At 38.3% G+C, this 13,780-nt stretch overlaps 1 pseudogene; it reads right to left on the bottom strand.

Annotated features, from left to right (window-relative positions):
- Positions 1–13,576, bottom strand: part of LOC102864599 — a 38,063-nt pseudogene extending 24,487 nt beyond the window's left edge.
- Between the last annotated feature and the right edge of the window lie 204 nt (positions 13,577–13,780).

Below are 13,780 nucleotides of genomic sequence, written 5' to 3'. Positions count from 1 at the left end.
GAAAGCCTTTTGCAACTAACAAAAAGATTAACCCCTAAAATGTACAACTACTCTGAAAGGCAGTATGACACCTTCTCAAAATGTTGGAAATAGAAATATTATTTGACCCAGAAATTATACCCCTAGGAATATACCCTAAAGAAATCAGAACTGTCACCCAAACAGATATATGCACACCCATGTTTATTGCTGCCTTATTCACAAAAGCAAAGAGATGAAAGTAATCCAAGTGCCCTTCAACAAATGAATGGATAGGGAAACTGTGGTATATTCACATAATGGAATACTATGCAGCACTGAAACACAAGGAACTCATAAAATATTATACAAAATGGGTGACCCTGGAGGACATTATGCTAAGTGAAATATCTCAGTCACAAAAGGACAAATACTGCATAATTCCACTGTTATACTACAGGACTATCCATGGGGATTGGGGGGAAACTAAGAAAAGAGGGGATAAATAATGAACATTGTATTTAAATAGATGAAGGAAAGAACTGTCTAAAAGAAATATATGATTAGGTATTATTTGCATGACAACAATCCAGAATAAGAAGGGCATAGCAAAGGGAGAGAGGAAGAAAATTGTGCAACAATAAAAGAATCTTTTTTAAAGAGAAAAGTGAACTGGGGGAGGGGTAGGGAGGAAAATGTGCAACAATGAATGAATGGAAATGCAAGTTTTCTGTAAACTTTCATTAAAATATCAATTTAAAAAAAGAATTTAAAAAAATAACTTCTCTATTAGTAGATATTAACCGTTCATAATACTCCAAGCAAATGTAAGGCTAATGCTCTTTTCTAGAGCATTTTAAAGGGGTAGAGAGTTTTCTAAGCCAGCTTTCTTATCAAAACTGAAGTCTTCTGATTTTGTTTGCCTATCTATTCTGCTATGTGTAGCTGAGAGGTATTTCTTTCGAGTATGGAGAGAACCTTGACAAGGCTAAGTCAGCTTGGAACAAAATCATGAAAACCCAAATACCTTGAAAAAAACGTGTAAAAACATCTCACACCACTGTCCTGCCCCTCCCCTATATAAGCCCAAGAAGGGGAGACAGATTTGGGAGACTCATAGCCTCTGTCTCCTATGTGGATGCTCTTTACTCTCCAATCTCCTCTGTAAAATTGGGAGTTCTTTTTGAGACAACTGACAGAACTGTGTTTTTCTAGTAAAACCTGCATCTTGATCAATGTCCCAATAGAAGGCACAGAATGGGTCAGGGAGCAGCGACTCAAAACAAAAAACCCACTGTCCTGAAGTTGACTGCAACTCATCAATCAAGTTGAGGTGAATCTTGACAGGAGCAGACTGCCTCATCTTTCTCCTGTTAAGTGGCTTTTGGTTTAAAACTGCTAATCTTTTGGCTAGCTGCCCAAGACGTACAGCACTACATGTATAGGGCTAAATACTGTTAAAAACTTTAAATGACAATGATAAGAATGGGGTTTCTTACCTGGGCTTGTTTCTGCATTTCACCTTTCAGTTCATCAAAATATGTACTTTCTCCTTCATCGTATTCTGCATCAAACAGCTCTTTCAGCTTTCTCTTCTTATCCATATGTTCTTTCTTGGTACTTTCCTCTGGTTTGGGCTCCATTTCTTCCTTAACTACTTCTTCTACAGCTTCAATCTTCAATCCAGAAAAGAAAATTTTGTAGATAACATTTCTTTCACTATTAAAGCATATTAGTAACTTCTATTTGAACTGCAAAAATATTATGATTATCAAGAAAACAAAAGCAAACAAGTACAGCTTTTGACTCAAAGTAGCATGGTACTGCTACAGTAGATATTTAATCTGTAACAAACAGTAAATGTTACTAAGATGACTAAGCATGAATAAAAATAACAAGTTTTCTCCACTCAGGCGCCTCTAGCCAATAATAAAGAAATAGTAAAACAGAAAATCTGTTTAATTGCTTTTTAACGGCACTTTTAAAATTTAAGAGGAAAATGATAACAAAAGGAATAATGGAAAGGAACACAGTGGGTAGTTTCCAAACACTAAACAGTAACCAGTTTATAAGACAGTAATAGACTTTGGAGAGGTAAGCAGCATGCAGATGAAGACTCCCCCCATGCTGCACGTGACTAGAGAGGGCACTGCGAGGAGCAGGTAGGGAGCTGCCCACGCTTCCCTGAAGTGAAACTGGACTTGCTGGGGAAACTGGTCACAGGCCTGATCATCAACCAATGACAATAATACACTTTAGGAGAGTCGGGCCATAATTAGGCAAGATTCCCTCAGTGCTGTGAGGAAGACCAGAGAAAACTGAAGGATTTTAGAAAGGTCAAATTTCCTGCAGCACAAGACCAGAAAGCACTTTTGGTAGAGCAAGTTGCCCTCCCCCATAAGCAGATCACTTTAAACCTGCATTTAATCAATAGCTTCAAAAAGATAAAGAACTATCAACAACCTGTGCAAATAGAACAGATCCAGCTTAACACCTACCAAGGAAAACCTTCATGTAATGTCAAGAAAGCAGCAGGCAGCCTCAAACGCTGTGGGAAAGAAAAAAATCGAAGCAAGCCTTCTCCTAAAAAAGTGGAATTTATTGTAGACACAATGAATATCCCTGAGGCACGGAAAGAGAAAAAAAACTGTATTGACATTGAGTTATATGAATAGCTACAGAAAAAGGTAAAAATAATGGAAGAAAGAATAAAGTCATAAAGTGAATACCTGAAAGATGACAAATTTATTGATGTGGAATTGTATGAACAACTACTGAAAGAAATTGCAAAAGACAGAAGAAATAACAGAAACCATAAATAAAGAGGTGCAGAGTTTACAAAATCATCATGAGACAGAGACGGTACAGCCAGCACTATACTGGAAATAATAGACATGCATAAAAATGCAATCCACAATATCAAGACCAAGATGGCGAAGTTTTCTAACATGCTGAAGGGACCAAAAAAGCAGAACAGAACAGATGAAGCACAGAGTCTGTGAGCTGGAAGATAAAAATCTCAATGGGAACATACAAGAAGAAAAAACAGAAGATGGAGGAAAATATTACAACATGTGGGATAACATGAAATGCAATGACGTAAGTTGTGAATGGAATTCCAGAACACAAGGAGAGGAGGGAAAGCACTGAGAAAACTATGGGAGAGGTACTAGAAGAAAAATTCCGAAGTATCATGAAGAACAAATAAATATACACTCAAAACTCAGTCAGCAAATCCCAAACAGACTATACCCCAAAAGAAGAACACAAAGATCTATCATTGTCAAATTCTCCAAAATAAAAGACAAGGATAAAATACTAAAAGCAGGTCCATAAAAGCACACGGTAACCTACAAGGATTATCAATTACATAAAATTATGACTTCTCAACAAGTAAAAACCATGCAAGCAAGAAGACAATGGAATGCCATATACAGAAGGTGAGGGGGGCAAAAACCCAACTACCAGCCTGGGATCTTGAATCCAGCATAAAATGGCAGTGACAAAATCTGGTCTGTCAAAAATTATACTTAATGTGAATGGATTGAATGCACCAATCAAGAGAGAAAGAGTAGCAGAATGGATTAAAACAACAACAACAAACCAAGCCCATCAACATGCTGCCTGTAAGAGATATATCTAAGAAACAAGAAAAAAATATATACTAAATTTCAAAGACTGAAAAACATATGTACCAAGCAAAGGGCATCCACAAAAAAAGCAGTACTGGCAATACAAATATCTACTAAAATAGACTGCAGAATGAAAATTACAGAAAAAGATAAGGAAAGGCGGTATATAGCGATTAAAACCATAATAGATTAAGAAGACATAACCTTGGTCAACATCTCTGCAGCAAATGAAAGACATGCAAGATACAGAAAACAGTTAACAGACTTGAAGAAAGCAAGCAAGCAACAGTGTTAGGGGACTTTAATATACTACTCTCACCAAAGGATAGGTCAGCTCAAAAGAAACCTTAAAAAGATGTGGACGATCTAAATTACACAATCAGCCAACTTGATCTTGAGGATGTATTCAGGGTACTTACTGCACTCAACCAAAAACCAATTTACTTTCTTCTCAAGAACTATTCCTATATTAGGAAACAAAGTAGGCCTCAACACAAAATACACACACACACAAAAACCTGAAATAATACAAAGTATCTTCTCAGACCACAATGCCACAAACTAGAAATTAACAATCAGAGGGTAAAGCTTATAAAACCACCGACAAGAATGTTAGATCACACCCTACTAGAACACTACAAGAGTACAGAAGAAACAAAAAATGACATTTTAGTTCACGGAAACAAATGAAAATGAAAAGACAACATAATAAAAATCTCTGGGATATAGCTAAGGCAGTCCTGGAGGAGGAGGGAATTAATATAGCAATAGCCATACGTAAAAGGAAGCAAAATTAATGACCTAACCCAGTATCTTCACCAAACAGAGAACAACAGCTAGGCCCACAATCTCTAGAAGAAAGGAAATTAAAAGGACAAGAATGAAAATCCATGTGACAGAAAACAGAAAAACAATTTAAAATATCAATAAGACTAGAAGCTAAGTTTTCAAAAGGGTCAATGAAGTAGGCAAACAATTGGCAAAAAGAAAAAAAAGACACAACTCAAATAAGAAATGAAAGAGATGACATTACAACAGAATCAGCTGAAGTGAAATTGATAATAATGAAATATTAAGATCTGTATAGAAGAGTATTGAATATAACATGGCCTGCTAAGATAACATGTTTATCCTGGAGATGGTGAAGCCAGGCTGCTCCTTGGGGGCAAGGATTCTGAAGCTTTGTCTGACAAACTCTGGACATGTTGCAAAGAGGGACGTCATGCTTGGGAGGGTGGAGCGACAGCGCAGGAGAGGAAGACCCTAGATGAGAGGGACTGATTCAGTGACTAGGGTAACGGGGGTAGGTGTGTCAGAGACAATAAGATTGGCACAGGATAGAGCTGGGAGGGTTTAAGGCTGTTGTACATAGGGTTACTATGAGTTGCAGGTGACTAGAGGAAATGGACCAATTCACAAAGAGTTACAACTACCCTAGATTGACAGGAAAAAATGTACAGCTCTTAAACCCATCACACAAAAAAAGGAGCAGAGAGCGCAGGTTGTAAAAAGACTCCTGACAAAAACAAGTCTTGGCCCAAAAAGCTTCATAGTTGAATTCTACCAGACATTCAGATGAATTATCACCAAATCTACTTAAATTATATTAAAAAGTTGAAAAAGAAGGAATACTCTAAGAGTCATTCTATGATGCAAACATAACACCAATACCAAGACCAAGCACAGACTTTACCAAAAAAGGAAGGTGTTGATTGTGGACTCAAGAGCAAACTAAAACTGTTACCAATCATGATCTCTTCACCATCATACTGATGCTGCCAATTGGCCCAGTGGTGAGAATCTTTGTTTTCTTGATATTGAACTTCAACCCAAATTGAAGGCTGCAGTCATTGACCTTCTGAAGCAAGTACTTCAGGTCCTCCTCAGTTTCAGCAAGGAGGGTTGTGTCAATGTGCATAACACAGGTTGTTGATGAATCTTCCTCCAATCCTGATGCCACATTCTTCCTCATACAGTCCAGCATCTCAGATGATCTGTTCTACATACAGATTGAAAAGGTATGGAGACAGAATACATCTCTGGCAGACAACCTTCCCAATTTTCAACCATGCAGTGTCTCCTTGCTCTGTTCTGACAACTGCCTCTTGGTTCAAGTATAGGTTTCACATAAGCATAATCAAATGTTCTGGGATTCCTATTCTTCTCAGAGTCAACCACAGTTTGTTGTGATCCATACAGTCAAAAGCCTTTGCATAGTCAATGAAACACACATAAGACATTCCTCTGGTATTCTCTGCTTTCTGCCAAGATCCACCTAACATTAACTGTAATATCCCTAGTACCACAGCCTCTTCTAAACCCAACCTGCACATCTGGCAGTTCTCTGTTCATGTGTTGTTCCAGTCATTACTTTTCAGCAGAAATCTTGCTTATATGTGATATTAATGATTCTGTTAGGTAATTTCTGCACTCTCTCGGGTCACCCTTCTTTGGAATGGGAACAGATACTGATCTCTTCCAGTCTGTTGGCTGGGTGGCTGTCCTCCATATTTCTTGGCACAACTTAGTGAGTGCATCCAGGGTAGCATCTGTTTGTTGAAATATGTCAATTTGTATGCTGTCATCCCCTGGAACCTTGGGATTTTTCCCAGTTATTTCAGAGCAGCTTGAACTTCTTCCTTTATCACCACAGGCTCTTACTCATACATTGTTTCTTGAACTTCTTCTGTGTCAGTCAATTCCTGCTGGTACAGTGACTCTGTATACTCCTTCCATCTTCTTTCAGTGCTTTCTGGATCATTTAACAATCTGTCCAAAGCATTCTTAAGTATTACCACTCGTGGCTTGAATTTGTTTTTCAATTCTTTCAGCTTAAGAAATGCTGAGCGAGTTCGGCCCATTTGATTTTCCGCTAGGGTTAAAAGAAAACCTACAGACTACAGAAAAATATTTGGCAGTGACAGCTCAGAAAAAGGTCACATGATGAAAGTTCAAAGAATATAATAGAACCCTCAAAAGAAAAACGACCAATTCATAAAATAGGCCAAAGACTTTTCACAAAGGAAGAAATTTGGATGGCCGAGAGACAAATGAAGAAATGCTCAAAATCACTGGCAATAAGTGATGCAAATCAACTGCACAAAAAGAATCATCTCTCCCCAGTAGTAGTGGCAAAGTTTAAAAGGATAGCAAGCAGTGGAGAAGATGTGTAGAAACTGCAACTCTCATATGCTGCTGGTGGGGTTATAAAATGGTACAACCACTAAGGAAAGCAGTTTAGTGTTTCCTCAAAAAGTTGAATATAGACATCTCATGTCATTCCGCTATTCCACTACTAGGAATATACACCAAGGAAATCAGAGCTGAAACATAAATGGAGATATGTACACCTATATTGATAACAGAATTATTCACAACAGCAAGAAAACAGAAACAGACCAAATATCCATCAAGAAATGAAAGGATTGAGAAATTATGGTACATTCACACAATGGAATACTATGCAGCAGTAACAAGCAATGCTTTCATAAAACACTGGAGAGACTAGAGAGCATTACGAAGAGGGAACTAACTTAGTCTCATAAAGACAAATACTACATCAGACAATTATTCTAAAAATAGAAGGTTAACTAGTAAATGTCCAAAGAGAGAAGGGGAGGGGCAGAGGGTCTCAGGGTGGGGAAACCACAGCGTTGCAGAGTTTGGTGGGCAGAAGGAGGGGGTGAAGGAATTAGGAAAGATCTAATGGGGCCTGGTAAAGATGGGGTAAAGGTGGGACTAGATCAATGGTGATTAATTTTATAAAACAGTGTGTAAGAATGATCGTATGAAACAATGTGAATGAAATGTATGAAACACAATGTACATGAATAAAACACAATTTATAAAAATTGTATATGCAAATCAATATAAAACTATTCTAAAAGATCTTCAGCTGTTTTTGTGGAGGAGGTTACACCAGATCTATAATAACCGTATGTATTCAGGACATGGCTGGTGGTACTGAGTGTAGGCCAGAAGCCTCTTGTTAGAGCCAGTGAAAGCCTAGTGCACTGGCCTGGGGTTTTTAAAAATTCATTTGGGACTGAGTCTTCAGTTGAAGGCACATGTGTGTAGCACCTGGTTTTAATTGTGTCTGACATGAACATTCTCCTAAGTGGTACAGCACTGTTCTGTGATTTTGCTGTACTGAGGTTAACTTAGGATTGCTGACACTAAAAGATATGCCACTGGTTTCTCAAAATGCTATAATGGTTACAAAGGCTTGACAGTGTTTGGGAGAGTTCACAGATTAAGACAGGCTTGGAAGAAGGACTGGCATCCACTTCCTAAACATGCCTCTGGAAACTCTATAAACTTAGAGAAAGGAAAATAGTTATAGAACCAGGTTAAGGTCTTTTGTTGATAGTGTCGTTACTAAATGGCACTTAACAACAAAAACATTTAACACAAGGCCCCTTGTCTCCATTTTGGAGTTAGGTTAAGCGGCTGAACTCTGTAAGATGGGTGCTCTTGTTTTGGTTGAGGGTCAGTGTGGGATGTTTGGTTGTTGTTTTTGGTGCTTGGGCTTTTGTTGTTTTTGTTTTAAATAAAGTCTTTTGTTTAGAGTCAACCAGACCTGGAGGACCCCCCCGCATTTAAGGCCAGACCCTTGCCTCCATGTGGAGACTGAGTGAAGTGGCTGGCCTTTGTAAGATGGGTTATCTTTCTTTTGGTTGAGGGTCATGTGGAATGTTTGGTTGTTTTTTATTTAAGCCTCTTGTTCAGAGTCAACAAGACCTTCTGGAGAGCCCTTGTATTTAAAAATTGGGCCTGAGGGATTATATTTTAATCTTTTTGTTACTATATTTTAGAGGAACATTCTTCTAAGTGGTACAGCACTCATCTGTCAATTTGCTGTGTTTAAGTAATCTGGGTTTGCTATGACGCTGAGCCATATGCCTCTGGGGTCTCAAATGCCATAATGGTTGCCCATGGTGGACAGTATTTGGTGGAGCTCCCAGTTTAAGACAGGTTCGAAAGCAGGAGTGGCATCCACTTCCTAAACCACATGCTTCTGGAAACTCTATGAACCTGGAAAAACAATGATAGTTTATAGAAAGGCTTCAGAACTTTTGTTCATAGGGTTGCTATGTGTTGTTCTCAATTCAACAGCAATCAACAACAATATTCAGGACAATGGAACAAAAAGAAATATAGTGTGGAGGCTGTCTCTGCAGCACTATGATAAGAGGTAGTATACATGTTATATAAAATTAAGAATAACAAATAGGTCATTTCTTCTGCCCTTCATCTTTGCATCATTCGCAGAGCCTCCAACATCGCTATGTTGGGGCAAAGCATCTGAAGGTTTGCTACCTCTGTGATCCATAGAAGCCACTATGAGGAGGGCCCAGGGACGAATTTGGCCTTTTCGGTGGAAAACAAGTAGTGGTTGCTAATTATGACTGAATACTTTGGGTCTGGATTTGCTGCACCTTTCTTTATAGTAAGACACCAAGTGCTTAAGAAATAAAGATGTTTCTTCATGTGTCTGTTTTCCATTTGAATATCGTCCTCTGTGAAAATTCTTTTCATGTCTTTTTTTCCATCTTGTAATTGGGTTAATAGTCTTTTTCTTGTGGAGGCCCAGAAGTATTCTGTAAACTTTTGTTTTAAGACCTTGTCTGAGATGGTATTACCAAATGTTTGTTCTAGTATATAGGATTTTCTTTTCACCTTGTTGGGGAAAGTTTTTGATGTGCACAGAGATTTAATCTTTAGAAGTTCCCATGGATCAATTTTATCCTCTTTAGATTGTGCATTTCTGGTTGTATTTGGCAGTCTCTTTATATCTTTGACTAGCGCATCTAGCGCTTCTAAGCTTGATCAGTTTGTCTCTTATGAATGTTATGGTTTGGCCTTTACTCCCAGGTCTCTGATCCACCTTGAGCGGATTTTTGTGTATGGTGTGAGATGTGGATCCTGTTTCAGCTTTCTGCAGGTGGAAGTCCAGTTCTGCCAGGACCATTTGTTGAAGAGATTATCATTTTCCCATTTGATAGCTTTGATTTCCTTGTCAAATAGCAGTTGACCGTAGATAGCTAGGTCCATTTCTGGGTTCTGAATTCTCTTCCATTGGTCAATGTGCCTGTTACTGTACCAGTACCATGCTGTTTTGGTTTACCGCTGCTGTATAGCAGGTTTTGAAGTCAGGGAGTGCTATGCCTGCAACCTCATTTTTGTTTCTCAGAAGTGTTTTGTTTATTCAGGGTCTCTCGTTTCTCCAAATAAATATGATAATTTCCCTTTCAAGCTCCTTGAAAAATGAATTTGGTACCTAGATTGGGATTGCACTGAATATGTAGATTGCTTTTGGTAGGATTGTCATTTTCACCATATTGACCACAATGAGGTACCATCTCACTCCAGTAAGAGTGGCAAAGTTTAACAGGGCAGCAAGAAATAGATGTCTGTAGAGGATGTGGTGAGAAAGGAACACTTTTACATTGTTGGTGGGATTATAAAATGGTGCAATCATTCTGGAAGGCAGTTTAGTGCTTCCTAAAAAAGCTGAACATAGAAATTCCATATGACCCAGCTATTCCACTTCTTGGAATATACCCTGAGAATACGAGAATGAGGCACAAACTGAGATCTGTACACCAATGTTCACAGCAGTATTATTCATCATCACAAGAACATGCAAACAGCCCAAATGTCCAAACACAAATGAACGGATTGAAAAATTATGATACATTCACACAATGAAACACTATGCAGCATGCAGGAGCAACAGCTTTATAAACTATTACCTAACTTGGGAGGGACTGGAGAGCATTATGCTGAGTGAACTAATTCAGTCCCACAGGATAAATTTTGTATAAGACCGTTATTGTAGAATGAGTATAAAGAGTATAAATGAGTATTGTAGAATGAATATAAAGGCTGGAAGCAGAGAGATGTGGATGTGCAGGGGGGAGGATTAATCATTGGGTTGTACAATTTGATGGGGGGGGGTGAGAGAAATGTAAAGAATCTAACTTTTCTGTAAACTTTTGTTAAAATGACAAGTAAAAAAATTTTTATTTAAAAAAAAAATAAAGATGTTTTCAGTTTATCTATGAAACAGATAAGAAGAGGAGCATTTAAAAAAGTCAAACCTCTGAAGAATGGCTCAAACTCTGTTAATACATAGCATTTGCTTATATTTGTAAATAAACTTACCCATGTGAATGCTGGGAGAAAAAAAGAAAAATAACAAACACCAATAGTCTAATAGTCTACCACCTACGACCAATAGTCTGTAATACATATATACATACATATATACATATATACACACATATATATGTATATATATGTGTGTATATATGTGTGTGTGTGTGTGTGTGTGTGTGTGTGTGTGTGTGTGTGTATGATTTTCTCAACAAAGGCCTCTCAGAAGTTGAGCAGAGGAAAATCTTATCCCTCGGCAAAATCATACCTGATTACTTGGATCTGATTTTCCCATGTGTATGTCTCCTGTTTCAAGGTCCTCAAAATCACCATATAGCGCTTCTGAAAAAAGAACATACAAATAATGACTCTGTGAGTAAGACTGAATGTGGCATTTTTATCTCCAAGAAAGCATCACACTACATATTATACCTTCTAAACTCTGTTTTTCTTGTTTTCATTACTCAGAAAACTCATTGTCATAGAGTTGGAACCAACTCAAAGCTCACCTCTGCTTAGTCTTCAAGGCTGTTAATTACACAGGAGGAAATGGTCCATTTTAGCTCCTGCTGGTGGATTTAAACCATCTGCAGAAAGCAGTGCAATTCTCTATAGACTATGCCACTATTAGACATACAAAAAAATATACTCAGGATAAATGGACACAATCCATACTTCCATACTTTTCCATGAAGTACCACTTAGTCAAATCACCCAGTATTTTCTCACCACTCACTTATTAGTTCAAATAAATAACAACAAGAAGAAAGGTGGTTAGAGGCTATAGGAAAACTACTGGTAAAGTATGATTCACCCAGTGAATTCTTAACAACTTATGCCATAAAAAGGAAAGTTTAGGAGCTCTGTTGGCCTAGTGGCAAGAAGATGCACTGCAATCCCAGAGGCACACGGTTCAAATCCACCAACTATTGCTAATATTCCTGCTGAAGATTACACAAAGACAACCGGGGGGGAAATCCACAACAAAATGACTGAAACAGTATAGCCAATGTCAGATGGATCTTAGCAAAAGGCAGAAAGTACCAGAGGAATGTCTGTGTTGTACCGACGATGCAAAGGCATTTGACTGTGTGGATCACAACAAATTGTGGCTATCCTTGAGAGGAATGGGAATCTCAGAACACCTGATTGTACTCATGTGAAACCTGTATTTGGACCAGGAAGATGTCATCAAAACAGAGCAAGGAAACACTACCTGGTTCAAAAGCAAGATAAAGGGTGTGTCAGGGATACGTCTTTTCTTCATACTTTTTAAAATCTATACATGGAAAGGATTATTCAAAAGGCTGGACTTTAAGTGGAAGAACTAAAGATTGGGAAAAGACTCTTCAACAATTTGCACTATGCAGATGATAGAACTGTGCTTGCCAATACTGAGGAGGACCCAAAGCATTCGCTAACAGAAAGTCACAGACTGCAGTCTTCAATATGGACTAAAGCTCAACATCAACAAAACAAAGATTCTCACCACTGGACCACTTGTCAGCATCATAATAGGTGGCAATGAGATTGAGATTGTTAACAATTTCAGCTTACTTGTTTCCACAATCAATACTCTGGGCATCAGCACTCAGGAAATCAAAAGATGACTTGCATTGGGAAAAATCTGCTGTCAATGATGTCACCAGAGTGCTAAAGAGCAATGATGACTTTCTGATGACTAAGATGATCCTCATCCAGACCATGGTCTTCACAATTACTTCATACACATCAAAAAGCTGTACAATGATTAAGGATGACAGAAGAAAAATCAATGTTTTTCAGTTATGGTCTGGAGAAGAGTATTGACTATACCATCGATTGTCAAAAGAACAGGTTTATCCTAGGGATGGTGAAGCCAATTTGCCTCGGAGGCAAGGATTTTGAAGCTCTGTGTCACATTCTTTAGGCATACTGCCAGGAAATACCAGTCCTTAGAGAAGGATATCATGCTTGGAAGGGTGGAGGGACAGGGCAGGAGAGAAAAACCCAGAATGAGATGGAGTGACACAGTAACTGGAGTAATGGAGGTATGTTGGAGATATTAAGACTAGCTCAGGACAGGGCAGGGTTTAGAGTTATTGTACACAGGATAGCTATGTGTAGCAGTCAACTCATCAGCACGTAACTCCACCACTGTCAAATGCCTCTGCACAGTCAATAAAAAACAAATATACATCCTTTTGGTATTCTCTGCTTTCTGCCAAGATCCATTTGACATCAGCAATGTATCTCTGTTGCCACAGTTTCTTCTACATCAAGCTTGTAATTTCAGCATTTTCTAGCTATTTTGAGATGATCTTCAACAAGATTTTATCTGTGTGTGGTAGTATTCATTAATTTTTCACATACTGTTGGACCCATTTTGGAAATGCGAACTAATACAGATCTCTTTCAGTCAGTTGGTCAGACAGCTGAACACCAATGGAAAGTTGGTATGAGTCAGAACAGACTTAATTAATTTACGATGGAGTCCCTGGATGGCACAAGTGGCCAAACACTGAACTACCAGTCAAAAGGCCTGTGTTTGAAAGCCAAGCAGAATGATCTCAGAAGACAGGCCAGACAAGCTGCTGAAAGGTCACATCCTTGAAAATACCATCAAGTGAAGAGTTCTTTTGTGCACACACAGGATCACAAAAACACAGAATCAACGTGATGGAAACTTTGTTTAAAATAATTCTGAAAGAAAAAAAAAAAATACTAAAAAGCTCAGGATTTTTCCTGAACAATGCAGTTCTTTACTTACCAGCTTCTGCTAAGATCTTGGCTGCATCCTTATCCTCTTCCCATTTCCCAGTCACAAAGCAATCTCTGATGCTGTTCATGACCTAACATAGAAAAGTGAACAAGTCGGATGACATGGTACTCACATTCAACAACTGTAATAAAAAATAATAGCAGGCTACTGTTGTTGTATGCTTCTGAGTCAGAAATGAACTACAGCTGACCCTCCAGAGGTTTTCAGAAACAGGAAATCACATGAGATGAGACTGAACACCCTTCTCCAATGGAGCAGCTGGGGGATTCAA

The sequence above is a fragment of the Elephantulus edwardii genome, unplaced genomic scaffold (genome assembly GCF_000299155.1).
Source record: "Elephantulus edwardii isolate Elephantulus edwardi_28Jun2011 unplaced genomic scaffold, EleEdw1.0 scaffold00444, whole genome shotgun sequence".
Classification (NCBI taxonomy): domain Eukaryota; kingdom Metazoa; phylum Chordata; class Mammalia; order Macroscelidea; family Macroscelididae; genus Elephantulus; species Elephantulus edwardii.
The sequence above is the reverse complement of the archived record's forward strand: the minus strand, read 5'-3'. Positions and strand labels throughout refer to the sequence as shown.